Source organism: Canis aureus, chromosome 24, assembly GCF_053574225.1.
Source record: "Canis aureus isolate CA01 chromosome 24, VMU_Caureus_v.1.0, whole genome shotgun sequence".
Lineage (NCBI taxonomy): Eukaryota > Metazoa > Chordata > Mammalia > Carnivora > Canidae > Canis > Canis aureus.
In genome coordinates, this window is record NC_135634.1 from 10193417 (window position 1) to 10210299 (window position 16883).

The following is a 16883-nucleotide window of genomic DNA, read 5'->3' on the forward strand; positions in this document are numbered from 1 at the left end:
CCCAGAAACCTGCAGGTAAAGCTGAGCACCCTGCTGCAGGAGGTAATGGGGTCAAGCAGAATTCAGGTCGTAATGTTTTATAAACCCCTTTCCTCCCACAGACATGGGAACATTTGGGTGACACACCACTACGTCACAGGATCTGTACCCCCAAAAAGACTACACAAATGTACCTGTGTCAATCAGTGCTCATTACATTGGTGACACATTTTAATATTCAACCCCATTTGCAAAAATCCCTGCTCAGATTCTCGTGACCAACACAACAAGAACGGTAATGCTCATTCCCTAACGTGCCAGAGGACTAGAATGTTCCCTGAACACTACAGAATGAAGAACCGCTCTGTGCATGTGGAGAGCTCTGGGGTTATGAGGACTCGCGCATCCCCACGGCCGCGGTTGCGCGCATCTCCAGGGTGCTGGGCTGGGAGGCCTGCTGTGTGGACGTGGGCAAGCCAGGCCTCCGCAGCAGCGCGGCTCCACCGCCCAGAGCCCTCGCCTCGAGGTGAACCAGAAAACAGGCTCTTTTCTCAAAACACTTACAAAAAACCCCAAACCCAAACCCCAAATGCCAAGTTGCCGTTTTGCTTGTTTTTTTTTTTTACGCTCTCATCAGAGCCAGGTAAGGGCTAGAATTTACATTTACACAGAATGGTTTTTTGATAAAATAGAAAAGGAGCTTAGGGAGTTTCCATTTTGTGATTTGCTTAAAAAAACAAAAAAGCTAAAGCCTCAGCCCTAGTCTCTATTGAAAAGGGGTGGAAAAAACGGCAGAAAAGAGGAACTTGTTGCAAAGTGGAGTGAATGCTGGCTTCTTCCCTCCGGCCCACTCCAGCCCGTCACCATGGAGATTCCTGAAGGTTCCAGGAATGACTCACGCGATTCGCTGGCGAAGCCTTTGAAATGGAAGCAGCGCCGCGGCACAAAGGCAAGTTAGACCGCAGCCCTTGAAGAAAGAGCCTTTGACTTCTGACTGACTGACTGACTGACTGACTGACTGACGACTGACTGACTGACTGACGACTGGCTGACTGACTGGCTGACTGGCTGCCCGGGCAGCTCGGCCTTCCCCCTTCCCTCCGCCCCGGGGCCTCGTTCCCCGGGCCCTTGCTCACCAGAGCAAAGATCAGAAAACACTTTAGCCTCGGATGAGGCTGTCCCCACTGTGGGAGAAACAGGGGTGTCAGCCCCACCTGGGAGGGCAAAGGCTGGAAAGGGGAGGTGGCCTGGAGGCTGGGGTGGGAGTGGGGTGGGAGGCCTGGCTCAGAGCCTAGGGAAGGCCGGTTCCAGAAGCACAGGGCTGGGAGTCCACACAGAGAAGGGGGTGATCAGCATCTTCCTGAGGAGACTCCCCTGCCACGTCCCCGGGGGCTTCTCTCTTCAGGACCTCACTGACACAGCAGGGCCTCTTTCCCCAGGGAGCCTTGTCAGCGCCCCACCTCAGGGGTGACCCCGGGTGCCAGAGGCTGCTGCCCGTGCCCTACGTGCCCCGGGGCGCTCCCTGCCAGGGGACTTGTCTGAGGCGTTGGGGCTCCCTTGGGCAGCTGTCATGACCAGCTGGGCTGTCCCCGGCTAACGGCTCCAACGCCTGCCAGCCACAGGGGAAAACCTAAGGACACGGAGAAATTTCTGGCCTTGTCTCTGACTGAACAAAAGCACTAGCCTGAGACCCCGCGCGAACACACCAGGTTTGCCTCCACCACACTTTTCCAAGACAGAAGCTCACCAGAATTCGAGTCCAAGAGGCAGGGAAACTGCCCCCTTTCTTCCCTCGAAGGGGAGGACCAAGGGGGAAGACGTGTACTCTTTCCTCCTCGCCCCTAAATCTACATGCTGGTGACTGCAGACCTGCTTAAGCAGGCAAACAAATAAGAAATAAAGGTCTGAGCAGAAGCCCCAGACGTCTCCTCTCAACTATTTATTCTGATTTCTCGACAAGTGAGTTAATTGGATGGGCCCCCGTGACAGACATTCCATACTAAAATTCATAGCTTTCTGCCAAAACAACATATTGTGCGCTGCTATATTTTCCACGTTGGAACTTGGAACTGACGTGGATCCTGAGCAGTTTTATGTGGGAAAAGGGAGACCGAAGGCGTAGAAACGCAGGCGGCAGCTCCAGAGGTTCCGGGCCAGCCTGGGAAGGGCAGCAGCCTGTCCCCTGCCCTCGGCCACAGCACCTGCTTCTTTGCAGTTTCCTCACTGCTGGGGCTTTACAGGGTTGCGGTTCAAAGGAAGCCACAGGGAGTGAAGAGCAGATGCGTCCCCAGCTGGGACCTCCCTGAAGCCTGGGAAGGCCTCCATGGGCCTGGCCGTGCCTGGCACAGTCAAGTCCCTGCCATGAGACCCTGTCCCTTGTCCCCAGCCCTGTGCTCAGGGCCCAGAAACAGGCACCTGGATTTGGGGGGACAGTATGGTGCCTGCTGACTGCTTCCCCATGGAGGCAGGGCTGGTCCTGGCTGCCCAGAGGGAAAGGCATGGGCAGGAGCAGGCTCAGGGCTCCAGGAAGGTGCTGGCCAACCTTCAGCGACCCATCTGCAGCCCCCAGTGCTGTCTGGTGGCTTCCCTTCCCTTTCATACTCCCATAATCCAGCGATGTTTCCCCTCTGAAATATATCTCTCTTCATTTTCCAGGATTTTCTATCTCAGCATCCTGCCATCCATCTGCCAGGGTCCCTTAGTGTCCACCATCCTCCTGCCTCCTGGGCCCTTTCTCTGGTCCCCTCACATTCAAGGAGCACCATGTAGTGATGCCAGGGCCGTGGCTCTCCTCCCAATACTTGGGGCTGCCCCCACCCCCACTTCTCCACCCTCTGTAGCATGTGCTCTCAGCACTAAACAGGCAGAGACAGGCCATAGTCTCCCTGGGAGGCAGCAGCCTGGAGCTTTGCTTCCCACTGCAGGCCCCAGAACACTGAGCAGCGAGCAAGCAGATGCCAGACTGGAGTGCACTTGCCAGAGACAAAAAGCAAGCCCCTGACTCCGCAGAGCTGCAGAGCCCCACCAGCTTACCCCGGTGTGCACCACTGAGCCATGTGGGTTCTCCAGACCTCTGCTGTCACTCTCTCCCTGCTCCCAAAGGGGTTTACCTATAGACTCCATACAGCGTTCTTCTCCACGAACTCAAGGAACACCTAAGAGCATCCTCCTCATTCTAGAGTGAAGTCCTTGGTGTGGGGTCCTCCCTCCAGCTCTCTTGATGCACCATCTCACTTTTCTCCCTGGCTCACCTCACCCCTGAGCCTCCAGTTTGGAGTCTCGGTCCTCTTGTGGTCCCTTCTCCCCTAAAGCTACCCTCTCCCTGGGCAACCTCACCCACGTTTGGCTGCCACTGCTGCTTCCAAGCAGAGACTCTCCAACCAAGAATCCAAACCCATACATCAATGTCCAGCTGGACCTCTACCTCAAAGTTCTGAGGTCACTTAAATTCGGTGTGTAATGAATTAAACAGAGCACCTATCTCTCAACCCTGTTCTTTCTCTGGTGTCACCTGTCTTGATGAACTGCCCCACTACGCACCAGTCACCCAGACACTGGAGCCACCCCAGATCCTCCTTCCCATTATCACCACCATGCCTGGTCTGTCACCTGAAGTGGACCTGCCGAACTACCACATGCCAGGGCCTGAGCTGAGCACTTAGAGCATTCCACTCACTTCCCACCACACTCGAGAGGAAACACTATCTTAATCCCTATCTTGAAGATGAGAACGTCAAGATTTAGAAAGACTAACAAACGAGCCCCAAAGCTCACAAGTGGGGAGCAGCGGCATTGAGAACCACACTCGGATGAGCTGAACCCAGAAGAGATGCACGGTTGTCCCTGCACTCAGCCAGAGCCTGCTCTGCACAGGAGAGGACCCGCGAGCTAGAGAGAAGCCATCTCATAAGGGAGAAAACCAAGGTTCAAAGCCATTGGAGACCTGTCCTGGGCCCGCCAGAGCTACAACTCTTCTCAAGCCTTTGAGGGAATGCTTCCAGAGCATTCAACCTTGCTTTCTGCTGTTAAATGCCAACTGAGTTTAACATTCCTGTGTGAGTGATGGTTATTCCCGCGATGGTGAACAGTTGTTCTGAATTTCCACTGACAGAGAATAAAAAGATATAGTATAAGTTGCAGCATGAAAGATCTCCATTAGACTGTACTCCCTTGCTAAGAGTGTCTAGGAAACCTCTCTCATACTCTTGTGGGAAATCCTTACAAATGGCTCAGAGACCTGGTATAGGAATGAGTTTGGAAGAATCCACAAGGAAGGTAGCTCCACCGCTATATACCACAGGCCTTTGGCCTGTACACACATTTGATTTGGCACCTCTAGTGTTTCATGAAAATCCCAATTTCTGGTTTCTCTTGAAAGATCAGTTGGTATGACCACCCTGGGCTCTCTGTCCCAGTTGGCAACAGCTCCTGGTAGAGCAGGGGCAGCCCGGCTCCTTGGACGGGGCCCACTCACTTCAGCTGCTCAGCCGCTCCAGCCAGCTTAGCTACTGATGTTACCTTCCTGGCCTCTTTAGCATGGTGAGGTGGTGACATCAGACGACACTAGGAAGGGTCAGTCTTTCATATGTAGACAAAATCTGACCTGTGCCAAACTTTGTTAGACAGCATTAGCGCACAGACTGCAAGTTGCTTTGCGTTTGGATCAGTGGGCCTGATTGCCACACTCCCATTTTATTTCTCCATGAAAATATAGCTGAATCAAGTTATCTTCCTGCTTACCTTCTGAGAAAAATCAGAAGTATTTACCAGGTGTGGAAATACAAACGTATTTCTCAGAATTGCCAACTTCACTGCATTGAGTCACATGTTGATCTCTGCCTAATGAAAAATCCAGAGCAGGCTGGAGTCTGATAGATAGAGCCCAATCGGCTGTTTACTCTGGTGCTAATCACAATCATGTTTACAGGAAAATGCCCTCATCTGCTTCCAGCAGCTCCAGCCACTCAGCCATGTGAGAGCTGTCTTCAAAGTCAATTGCCTGTCATTTTGCTGATTTATGTTGAGCAACTGCAAGGACCCCTCGAGGTATTTGTAGCTAGCTTGATGATTCCCGGCTTATAAAGTGGCAGTGGGCAGAGTATTTCAGTTCAAATTCCCATCAAGACAGAATTTAAATCCCTAGCTCTGCTGCTCATATTTGCAATGTGAGCACTTCAGATAAGCAGAAACCATCATACCCTAAATGCTGGGGGATGTACAACCTGGGTTTCTTCAAATGGAGAAGCCTGAACCCAAATCTTCTAGACCGTGGCTAGCAAAGTGATTCTAACAGTCTTTAAAATCGTGATCACATATGCTGTTTCCCAAGAAATACTGATGATGGAGGCAGGATGGAGGCTATCAGGTAAGATTGGAGAAGCATTCTCTTACTGCCTGCCTGGATTCTAACATTTCTGCCGGCAAAATCTAATTTCTGTGGAATAACTCGCCTCTTTTAAAAATGAAAATATTACTGGAAAGGGTGACCTATTCGATTACTAACCCATTAGCTTCTGGTTTAACTTCATTTTTAATGGGGCACAACCTCCCTTCTATGGCGATGCCCTCTCAACACCTACCCTCCTCCCCCACCCCGCCCCCCGGGATTCCCCCCAGGAAAGTGCTGGAAGGTTCCAGATCCCAGGGAGCTGGCCCTTCTCTACTGATGCTGAAAGGTAAAACTGCAGGTTCTTTCTGAGAATCACCACATCCTGCGGGGATACTGTCCCAGCACCGATACTCCAGAAGGTGAAAATGGATGCATCTCTTATGTCCTCCCTTACAGCATTTGGAAGTTGAACATGGATGATTTAAGGATTGCCCACGGCTTACATTGCCTGCATTTCTGCATTGCTTGCTCATTCGGCATCTCAGATAATAAAGCCGCACAATGTTAGGGCTGAAGGGAGATCCAGAGGTCTAGATCAGCCCCTTTGGGTCCGGTGACATCCCCCAAATAGGTAGAGCTCAGGGATCCTTAAGAACCCAGACATGTGAGAGACTGAGTCATCCAAATTGAGGCCAACTCCAAAAAGAGTGCCATTGACTCATCCTCCCGTCATCGTTCTCCTACTCTCTCTTACAGAAAGTGTGTGTTTCTTCCATTTAGAAGAAGACTGCTCAGATGTACTATGCCATTAGCTTCCTTACCCTTCTCTTTATAATTCAGCCACCTTTCTCCGGGTTTCTGTCACCTACCCTAATTAGCCAGCTCCAACCTAGCTATCTGTCTTCGTGCCACGCAGGGTGCTTTTCCGCAGCTGGCCTCACGGTTCTTGGACAGCTTTCACACATCTCTCCCTCTTCCCCTTCAGCTTATAAAACTGGGTTCCTGGCTCCCTTGCCGGTGTGCTGTGATGCCTGGGGCCTGCCACTGGGTGGCAGTGTTTCAGAGCAGTCCCGAGCCCTGCGACGTGGCCTTGGGCTGGGTTGGGCTGCTAAGGGTTTGTCTTTTCCAGCACAAACAGGGCTGTGGAAACAGGCAGAGCATAGGGAGACGCTCATGGTGCTGGGGAAATCGAGTATTAGATATTATGGTAACGAGGGACAGAGGTCTGCGTACTGTCTGTGTATGCTCAGAGCTTGCTCTAGTCACAAAGCTGACATCTGCCATCGTTCTAACAAAGGAATCTCAAATCCTAAGGCTGTTTGAGAGGTGTCCTTGGAGAGAATGGCCATAACCCTCTGCCCTCCTCGTTTTGATTTTTTAACCGACCATTGGGCCCCGACTCATCCATAAAAACAACAACCAAAGGGAAAAAAGGCAATCCTCATGAGCATTATGTGTTTGCTGGACAGGATAGTAATGGCCTAATCCTTCTAATGGCTTTGGTCACTGCAGGATATTAGCTATTAGAAGGGTCTGTTTACAGGGGGGCGGTGGGGGAAGGTAGGGCCATCTGCTGATTACAGCATGCATGAGGAATGGAAAGAACATTTAAAGAGACACTGTCCGTCTCCTTGGACACAAATAATCTCCCTGTCATTTAAAAGGTTTATTTAGGGCTTGGATTTTAGTATCTGAATTATTTGCATGGCCCAAACTCTAAGCGCAGTGTTTCAGACTGGAGACGGTCCCAGGAACTATTTGTTTCCACCCTCGTGCTTTCTGAAAAGAACTTCTCTGGGGACTAAAAGGAATGTGGCCTAAACACTTGAGCATTTACATCATGGGCTGATTTCTGGGGAAGTCAAACCAAATGTTTTTATTATAAACAAGTCAGCCCAAGACCAAACCGTGAAGCACCGGTTTGATTTCCAAGCTTCCCACCCCAGCGCCAGCCTCCACACAGGAAACAGTCCTCTGTGTCCCACCAGGGGCCAGGACCCCTCTCCAGCTCCTCTTTCATTGCTTGCAAGCTGTACACCTTCCCTTCCAGGTCTGACAGGCAACTGAAATCTTCCTGACTATCAGGAGGGACAAGTGTCTCTCGCTTTTTGAAAGTTCACGTCAAGCTACTTGGCTTTCACGAAAGATCTGCCTGAGTACCTGTTTTCATTAACCATAAGGCATCAGAATTGGATTTTCGCTTTTACGCAAAAAGGTGAAAAGAGAAAATAGCGCTGAGCGTATGTTTGCAGTGAGCAAGATAGAGGCAGCTCGGACTCCAAGAGGTGAGAGTGGCACGGCCAACCTCCTTCCCCTGGAGCATCTCCGCATCAAGCTGCCACCGCTTTGAACTGTTTCTGTGAGCATCTGTGCTTTATCTCAAGAAATCTTGTGCCTCCACTAGCAAGATGTGTCCTAAGATATCAGAAAAGCCTAAGAGAGGTTATTTGGGGGGACTGAGAGTGCTCAAAATTTTTTCCAGAGAAATTAATGGTGATTGCTTCTTTGCTTTACATCATTTCAGCTTACAAAAGATTTCATAGGAACGCTCTACTTTCCAATAGCAAGGGAAGCCTGTATCAGGAAATGAATGTAGGTACCCATTCAGAAAAGCTAGAGGCAGGCAGACTTCACATCCCAGAAGGGGTTAAGCCTAGACAAAGAGGTGAGCAGATCCCCGGCTTTCCCTCCTGGCCAGGCCCTGGCTCAGTAAGGCAACAACTGTTGTCTCATCTGCAGGTTTTATATCCCAGCTCAATGAAGAGGAAGATGTCAAGGATATATTTGGTATCATTTCATCCCATCATCACACAAAATCAAATGTTTGGTCCCTGAACCAAGAGAATGTGAAAGCTCAGGGAGAGAGAGCTCCTGAATATTGAGAGGTGAATGCTGAGTAATGGAAGGTGGCAGACACTGTCCCGTAAACAGCCCAGGCGGGAGTTGATGCCAGTATCCAGAGAAAGGCCTCACTGCTATGATAGTGACATCAGGTAAGCCTCAAAGGAGAGATGAGACTCAAACTGGATCTTGGGGGAAGAGTAGATTAGCCAACCATGCTACAGTGGAGGGAGGAGGAGGGCATTCCTGCAGTTAGAGCTTGGATTAACAAGATTCAGAAGACAGGCACATTTCTGGATAAAAAGACATCCTGTGTGGTTGAGGCTGAAGGGTCTGAGAAGCACAGTCAGAGAAAAGGCAGGAAAAGTCGGTACAGGTCACATCTGCAATCCTGTAGCTGGCTTTTTTAGATGGCGAGAAGGAGAGCCACTCAAATTACCTTAAGTGAAGGGTAGTGAATCCAAGACAGGAGAGGTGAGGAAGAGCACAGAGATAAAGCAGGGATAGCCACACTGCCGAGCTCCCTAGACATAGGAGTGTGGTGTGGGAATGGAATGTTTGAAAGTATAGCATATTAATAGAAAACTTGAGGTTTGCTAGGCCAACAAATCAGAAGATGATTGCTACTGAAAAGACAGCTTGTTACTCAGAGTTCCCAAGAGAAGGGGACATAACACACCACACAGGGCCACACAGGAAAGCACAGGGCCAGTCAGGGGGCAGGAGGAGGAGGGGAGAACTGAGGGCAAGAGCCTTTATTGTGGTGCATGTGAGAAGGAAGGGGTGAGACCAAGGTAAGCCCGTTTAGGATGGGCTTATCTGAATAATTTCAGCAGGCTCTGGGGCACCAGGCTGTCTCGTTGTCTGGTACCTGGCCCTGGGGTGTTTAGTGCAGGTGAACAGGGGCCCAGGGTGTGAGAACAGAGAGAGGAGGTGGTGGGGGTGTGAGTTCTGGACCAGTTGGTTTGTATTTGAAAAGCTCCCAGATGTGTACTAGCTCTTGGTCTTGGCTCACCCTGGGAAGGGCAGTCCCTTCAGGGTTTGCAAGGCCCTAGATGTCAAGGCATCAGACTACAGAAAAATAAAAGACCTGGTTAAGACACCAGGAGATCATTCAGGACACGGTGTGATTCTAGCAATGCTGCCGTCTTGTCCCTATGGCTGCCACTCTAGTGCAGATTGGGTGACTCATCCCCACCCCTTGCTGACTCTCCTCTACTGTCCTGTCTGCAGTTGGACTCCCAGGAGAGGAGCAGATTGGCCAAGTGGCCTCCATCCAGCACCAGCTGTTCCAGTGAGGCAGATCTTTAGGCCAGGCCACCCACACTGGCTGCCCATAAATCAAGTGCCCACTCATGGGCTAACCGATTAACTAGTGGATCTCACGGCTTGGCAAGCTATGCCTTGAGCCCACTGGCCAGGGAGATCTGGAGGGGGAGATAGATTGACATCCTGAGGATTCCCAGAAGGAGAAAACACAACCAGCCACCCCTCTCCCCGGCATAAAGCTTCTGAAAGCCAGAAATGAATCTGAGTTACAACTGCAGATACACCCAAGGAGTTCAAGCAGGATGGGACAAAAAAGACAAATCTGGCAAAAACATAATAAGAATGGATGGGAGAAGGCAGAGCCTGGAAACTGGAAAATGATGAGGATCCTATAATAGGTCCTCATGGCTCCAGGCACCTGGAGTGGATAGTGACTATGGGGACAGGGAGGAAGGGGCAGTTCCCAGAAATAGGCTAAAGGAAGCATTGATGGAACTTAGTAGCTGAGTAGTCAAAGAAGAAAAGGGAGAAGGGTGCCCTAAGGTCAACATAGAAGCTTTGAAAGTGGGGGGAGGTGGGAACCTCATTAACAGAAATAGAAAATAGAAAGCGAACAGATCTGAGGGGAGCTTGCTTAGATATATGAACTCGCGTCTGGTGATGCACACCAGTAGCCCTCCAACAATTGCTGCATAGGAAACAGTGCGGCCCTAGCAGTGAGTCACCTTGCTGAGTAGACAGCTTAGTAATGCTCTGCTTTACTCACGGATCCAGGAACTCCAAGAACACAACTACCACTTTCTAGATTTTGCCCAGTTTTCTTAGATTCCTCAAAGGCTGGGACTGGGTCCCCAAGCAACTAAGTGCCAACCACACTTCTCTGATCTCCTCCACCCACCCCTGTCCAAGTGATTTTTTTTTTAACGATGTTTAAATCATTAAAAGCACAGCTCTCCTGCAAATATATACTGAGAGCATGCCGAAGAGTTCTTTTACACACTAATGAGGAACCCAGCAGGATGGTAAAACTGGTTCAAAGAGCATTTGTGGGACAGACGTGTATATGCTCTCTCAGGAAAAGAATGTTGAAATAATTTTGCCAAGTTGGATCCAAAGCAAGTTAATGTCCTATAGAGCAATGCAGCTGTAACCTGTTAGGCTGTCTTTTCAACTGGACGGAACTGTTTGCAACTCTACTAGACAAAAGTCATTTGCCACTTAACAATTGTCTACAAGATAACGTCTAATTTCACACAGCTTTGGCCTTGGTCAACAGTTAATAGTAGGTCAAATTTGGTACGTTCTTGCGTGGACTTTTCCACAATGTTACAGTTTGGCACTGAAAGGTCATGCCATCACCCTCTTGCTTTATTTCCAAGTTTTGGATGATTCTTAACATTTGTCTTCCATCCTGCCTCAAGATGGAAGATCTTAGCTCAAGCATCATTTCCTCCCATAAGCCTTCCTTGACTTCCCCGATGAGATCAGATCCCCATATTTGTTTGCTTCCACAGCCCGGAGCTTTTCACCTTCACAGCAGTTAGGGTATGGAGAAATTCTTCTGATCCTCACTACAATGGTAATGAAGACTCACTCAGAATTATTGCAATAGGTGTCAAGACTATCATAGGGAAGAGAGATGAGGCTCAATGCTTAATATCAGGACAAGTGGGAGTTTACAGGCAATGAGCAGAGGCGGCAGGGGATGGAAAGTCACAAAGAGGATACATTAGGGGCAGGGAGATTCTTGCTAAACCCACTTAACTAGATTCAAGCTGAAGGCAGGCCAGGGAGATCAGATCTCAAGGAGAGTGGGGAGTGGGGGGGGGGGGGTTTCCCTAAACTAATTTAGCAGGATTCTTGCTAAGACTGGACAATGAGGTCAGGTAGGTGGCATGGACTGGGATTGACTAGAAACAGACACCAAGTAAAAATGGGAGGGGTTCAAAAACCATTTTGACATATTGCTCAGGAGATCACTGGGGAGAGGATTGAGAATTGATACCCAAATCCTACTCCTGGTATTTTGTTCTTAAAGAAGTTGTTTCCTGAAAAAAGGATCCCTTTCTCAATCCTTGGTGCTCAGCAAACCTCCCTCTACCCTCCCTCTCCCAAGCAAATTAAATAATGGAACAATGAAATGGCCACTGGGTCCTCACTGGCCCCCTCTGCCCCTCGGCCCCCAACATAAGGCTGGCAGGGGATCCCAAACCCCTGGAAAATGAGGAAGGAACAAGAGGCAGAGGGCAGGCTGTACAAACCATCTGCACCACAGACTAAGGTTAGCTGCTTCCCAGTCTTTGATCAGTGTGTTTAGGCCTCAGCAGGCAGAGCTGGTTGAGTCAGCATCAGCAAGCTGCGGGAGCAAACAGTTTGACTTTGCTCCGAGTCCCCCTGGAGCTGAATTCCCAGCCAGGCAGTCAAATGAGAAAAGGTGCAATTAAGCAAATAGAAACAAAGAAGGGAAATAATGACAGCCAGGCAGAGAATTAGCTGCAGTGTGTGGACAACTGTTTCTTGCCTTCCAGGGCAATTCCCCTGCTGAGCATCCTGGGCATTCATTCATTCATTCATTCATTCATTCATTCATTCATGAAATAGTTACTGAGCACCTTCTATGCTTCAAGTCCAGTATAGGTGCTGGGATGGGACAGTGAACAGAAGCTGGCAATGGCCTTGTCCTCGGGGAGATTATCATCTAGAAGAGGAGGCAGATGCAAATGACATGGTTGCACAGATACATAAAAATTAGAGGAGTGGTAAAACTCTCTCCTTGACCCAATTTTAGATAGGCTCTCTGAGCCCTCTTTTTGACTCAGCTTCAACCTGGCTCTCATCCTGTCCTTGCTGGCCTGCGTTGTCTAGTCTTTTTTTTTTTTTCTTCTTAAGATTTTATTTACTTATTCATGAGAAACACAGAGAGGCAGAGACATCGGCAGAAGGAGAAACAGACTCCCCGTGGGAGCCTGATGCAAGACTATCCCAGGACCCAGGATCATGACCTGAGTGAAAGGCAGACGCTCAATCACTGAGCCACCCAGGTGCCCCAAGAAGCTGTGTTTTCATCTGAAGATTCTACCAGAGGAGACCCATTTCCAAGCTCACTCATGTGGCTGTTGGCAGGATTCAGTTCTTTGCAGCTATCATTGGACCAACGGCCTCAGATCCTCACTAGTTGCTGGCTAGAAGGAGCTCCCAGTTCCTGGCCATGTGGGCCTCCGTAGGGTAGCTCACAGCACGGCACCTGGCCTCCATCACGGTGAGCAGGTGAGAGACGAAGAGAGGGTCAACAGGATGGAAGGCAAATCTTGGATCAGCAACATCCCATCACTTTGGCAGTATCTTATTTGCTAGATTCAGCCTCCACTCAACAGGAGTCATAAATACCAGGAGTGGGGATCACTGGGGTCACCCTAGAAGAGGCTGCCTTCCACAAGATGTGAGCTTGGTGTTCTGGGAAGAGGGCTGGGCTGCACACAGACATTCCTGAGCTGCCAGGCCAGTTAGAGATGAGATAGCAGGGATCAAATGTCCAGACTGGAGAAGAGCTCTGAGCCCTCCAGCCTTTAGGAGTCGCCATCTGGGAAGGAACAGAAGGAACAGAAGAAGACAGCTTCTTGATTACAGCCCTACAAAAGTCCCCAAACCCTGAATCAGAGGACCCAGCTAAGCCATACCCAGAAACCTGCCCCCACAGAAACTGTGAGATACTGAATGTTGTTTTAAACCAGTTAAGTTTAAGGATAATTCGTTGCACAGCAATAAATAACTAATATTATATATAACTATCCACTGAGACATCAAAAGGACTTCTCAAATGTAATATCTAAACCAATCTTGATTTCCTATCCTCAGAGGAGAGAGAACAGAATATGTCAATCCTAAAGCAGTACAGACAGGGCGGCGTGGAAGCACCATGCTGCAGATAGTGCTGAGGGTCAGGGGATGGACCTGTAGGAGAAATCTCACGGCAGGAAGTAGCATGCCAGTGAGATGAGAAAATTACAGTTGGCTCACAGATGCAGGGCGGGCACCCCAACTCAGGGTGACAGCCTGACAGTCACATGATAAACACCCAGCCTTCCCCATCCTTGTCTGGCCTGGCTCTCTCTGTCGTGAGTGCCAGTTTCTGCACTCAACCAAACCTGTCGATTATCCCACTAAGTCATGTGGATTGGCTAAAGTGGCTCACTTAATGCTGCCTGCACTGATACTGTCCACTGGACAGACATACAGACCACCGAGCTGAGAAAGGACAGACTTCAGCACCGTAAGAAAACCCACAGACACTCAAAGCCAAGTGCGTGTCATTTAAACATTGTCAAAAAATCTAACTGAGCACTAACTACAGAGAAGTGGAGAAATGCTTTCAGCTTCCTTCTTAAGTGAGCAATTTTGAAATTTTATTCCAAGTCTCCCTCAATAAAAATGGCAAAAAAAATTGAGCTCATCTCCAACACACCTCCATTCCAGGCAGAGATGGGGGGAATCCTAAATCTGAAAATTTAAAGATAAGCTCCCTCTGTGTATTTCGTGTTTTAGTAACACCTTATATGGAGATTGCGTGTGAAATAAAGTGTGTTCTTTCACATATGCTTGCTCATTTGAGCCTCACACAAGCTGTGGAAGAAATGGAAATCATGACTTCATTGCCATTTTAAGTGGAAACTGATGCTCAGAAAAGTCAGAGACTTGCCTTAAGGTCACACAGCTGGTCCATTCTGGAACCTGCTCTAGAATCAGCTTTCCTGATGCCTGAGCCAGATAGTCACCCGTTCCTTTGCAGTGGAAGCCTAGCCTGATCTGAAGCTATGTCCATCCTGGGATTCATCTGGCCTTTTGGAAGAATAGGACCATAACTATAACCATGTTATAGTTATGTTCATCAAGGCACTACACTTCAACAGTGCTGAAAGCAGGACCAGGAGAAAAGGGGCTTGGCTGTGGACCTCATATGCCCACCACCTCACGGTCTACAGATCTTTGCAAGACTGGAGTCCACAACAAAGCAACCAAAGATGCTGAGTTCAGGGTCCAACTGTGGTGAGAGGGAGGTGGCACTCTTGGGTAGGGAGAGTGGAAGAGAACCAGGAGTGATGATCTGAGGCTCTGTGCAAAATCAGTGGGGACTTGGGACATCGCAGCTCTCGAAGTGGAGGTTTGAGGCATCTTATCCTAAAATCTGGGGAGGTCCCAATGTCCGATTACCCTGATAATGAAATTAAGGCCTGAAAGGTTTAAGGACCTGCCCAGATCATTGAACTCCCAAGGCAGTGCTCTTTTCACTGTATCATGAATTTACATGACACATCAGATCACTCGACTCTGTGGGATTTCCCCAGCCGACTCTGGGTGACAGCCTGACAGTCACATGATAAACATCCAGCCTTCCCCATCCTTGTCTGGCCTGGCTCTCTCTATCGTGAGTGCCAGTTTCTGCCTGTCCTGTGCCTGTGGACTCAGTCTAAAGGAATGCTCATTTTCTAAAGGTTTGCTCTCATTATACAGTCAGTGACAGGACTTTGCAAATCCATCCCTAGCTTATTGATTCTGACAGCATGCTCCAAGGGGGCATGGGGCGAGCACAGATCTCCTGTGTGAGGACCACCCAGGAGCAGCCTCCGTGATCTCTGGCTGAGCCTGCCTGCTAGAGCAAGGCTTCACTGGCCATGGACGGCACGTTGTTCACTCCTTAACAGCTAATCCAACAGCAGCGATCCGAGGCCTCGATCTAGAAGGGCAGGTCATGGAGCTCTTGACTCTTTTATAGCACTTCCCCAAGAATGGAGGCTGGAGACAGTTTAAATCACCCGGCAACGTGGTCACATTCACAGCGGCCAGTCATGACTTCCTTCAACACGTGCTTATTAAGTGGAAGTATGTGCCAAGCACTGACCTATCTATATGCCCAGAATTCACTGGTGAGCAAGATTGACACGTGGTCTGGTCCCAAGGCAGAAATGTGGAGAAGACAGAGAAGCAGCAGTTAGAGCTGTGCTGGGGAAGCATGCAGCCCAGGTACTGACCAGTGGGGGTGGGAGAGTGGGGGGACCAAGCCGGTGAGAATCCACACAAAGTTAGCTGTGGCAGGACAAGTTGAAGGTGCCGACACAGTGGCCAGAAATGGATTTGTTAGACACATCAGGCTGTGAAGAAGCTGGTTCTCTGAGACTTAAGAGTCACTTTTCAACCCTAACTCCTGGGAACCCTTTGGCAAATATGGTGAGTAAGGAGATATATGACATATACTTCCGTGTTCATTTCTCCAAAACTCCCTGGCTAGGCTTCTCTCACTTCAGTGAGCCTGGTGAGACCTCATATTATGGCATTGAAACCACAGATTATGGAAACAGACCCAGCTCTGCCTCTCACTAGCTGGGTGACAGGGCAGGTTCCCTAATGACAACGCCTCTGAGACCCAAACTCCTCAACTGCAAAAATGGAGATAATCGTAGGATTGCCAGAAGTTTCGTTAGTCCAGATTCCCCAGAAACACAGAATCTCTCTCTACCTCTCTCTCTATCTCCTTCATGTATATCACAGATTTATTTGAAGATGCTGGCTCATACGGCATGGGGACTGCCAAATCAGAAGCCCATAGTGCAGGATGGAAATGCAGGCAGGATTTGATGCTGGCAGTCTTGATACAGAATTTTTTCTCCAGGAAACCTCAGTTTTTGCTCCTAAGGTCTTTTAACTGATTGAGAGAGACTCACCTATATTATGGTGGGTAATCTCCCCTTGCTTAAAATCAACAGGTGCGCCTGGGTGGCTCAGTAGGTTATGCGTCTCACTCTTGATTTCAGCTCGGGTCATGGTCTCAGGATGGTGGGACTGAGCTCCATGTCGGGCTCCATGGTCAGCATGCAGTCTGCTTGAGATTCACTCCCTCTCCCTTCTGCTCTTCCTCCTCCCACTTGCACTTTCTCTCTCTCTCAAAAAAAAAAAACAACTGATAGCTGATGTTAGCCATATTTACCAAATACCCTCACAGCAACACCTAGATTTGTTTGATTAAGTAACTGGGTGCTATAGCCTAGCCAAGTTAAAATATAAAACTAACCATCACAGAGCACGAAAATGAGGTAAGATAAGCGTAACACTTAATCCCAGTCCCCACCACAGAAAGTGCTCAATATATTGAAGAGATTCTTATTTTTAATTTATTTGGAGATATCTGGTGGAGGAAGTACATCTAATTTCACCCATGTTGTGAGAGAATATTAGTACCCTACTACTACCTAGTTTGGTGTCCAGATCTAGTACCCTGCTCCTCTCTGAGCCAGCTCCTGACCGTTTGTGCCTCTAAAAGCCTCTCTCTGTACTGGTCAGAGGGTATCTCTTCATCACAAACTTCACTGCCGCAGGAAGCTATTAATAAAGAGCTCTGTAAATGCTACCAGAATTCTACTCCTCACTCAGACATTGAAGGGAGCTCAGGACTACATCTCTCTCTGTTAGAGCC

The 16883-nt window shown here is 49.1% G+C and overlaps 1 long non-coding RNA gene across 5 annotated transcripts in view; it reads right to left on the reverse strand.

Annotated features, from left to right (window-relative positions):
• LOC144295749 (uncharacterized) overlaps positions 1-16883 on the reverse strand; it is a 39686-nt gene that overhangs the window by 8820 nt on the left and 13983 nt on the right. The window contains exons 1-2 of one of the 5 annotated variants that reach the window (XR_013362842.1): positions 1025-1142; positions 879-993 (exon numbers count right to left, since the gene is read on the reverse strand). The exons of 2 other annotated variants lie outside the window; for them this stretch is intronic. This is a non-coding gene — a long non-coding RNA (uncharacterized LOC144295749). Of the gene's footprint in view, positions 1-173; positions 840-878; positions 1174-16883 lie in introns of those variants that run through there. 2 more of the 5 variants (XR_013362841.1, XR_013362843.1) reach the window with 2 other exon arrangements.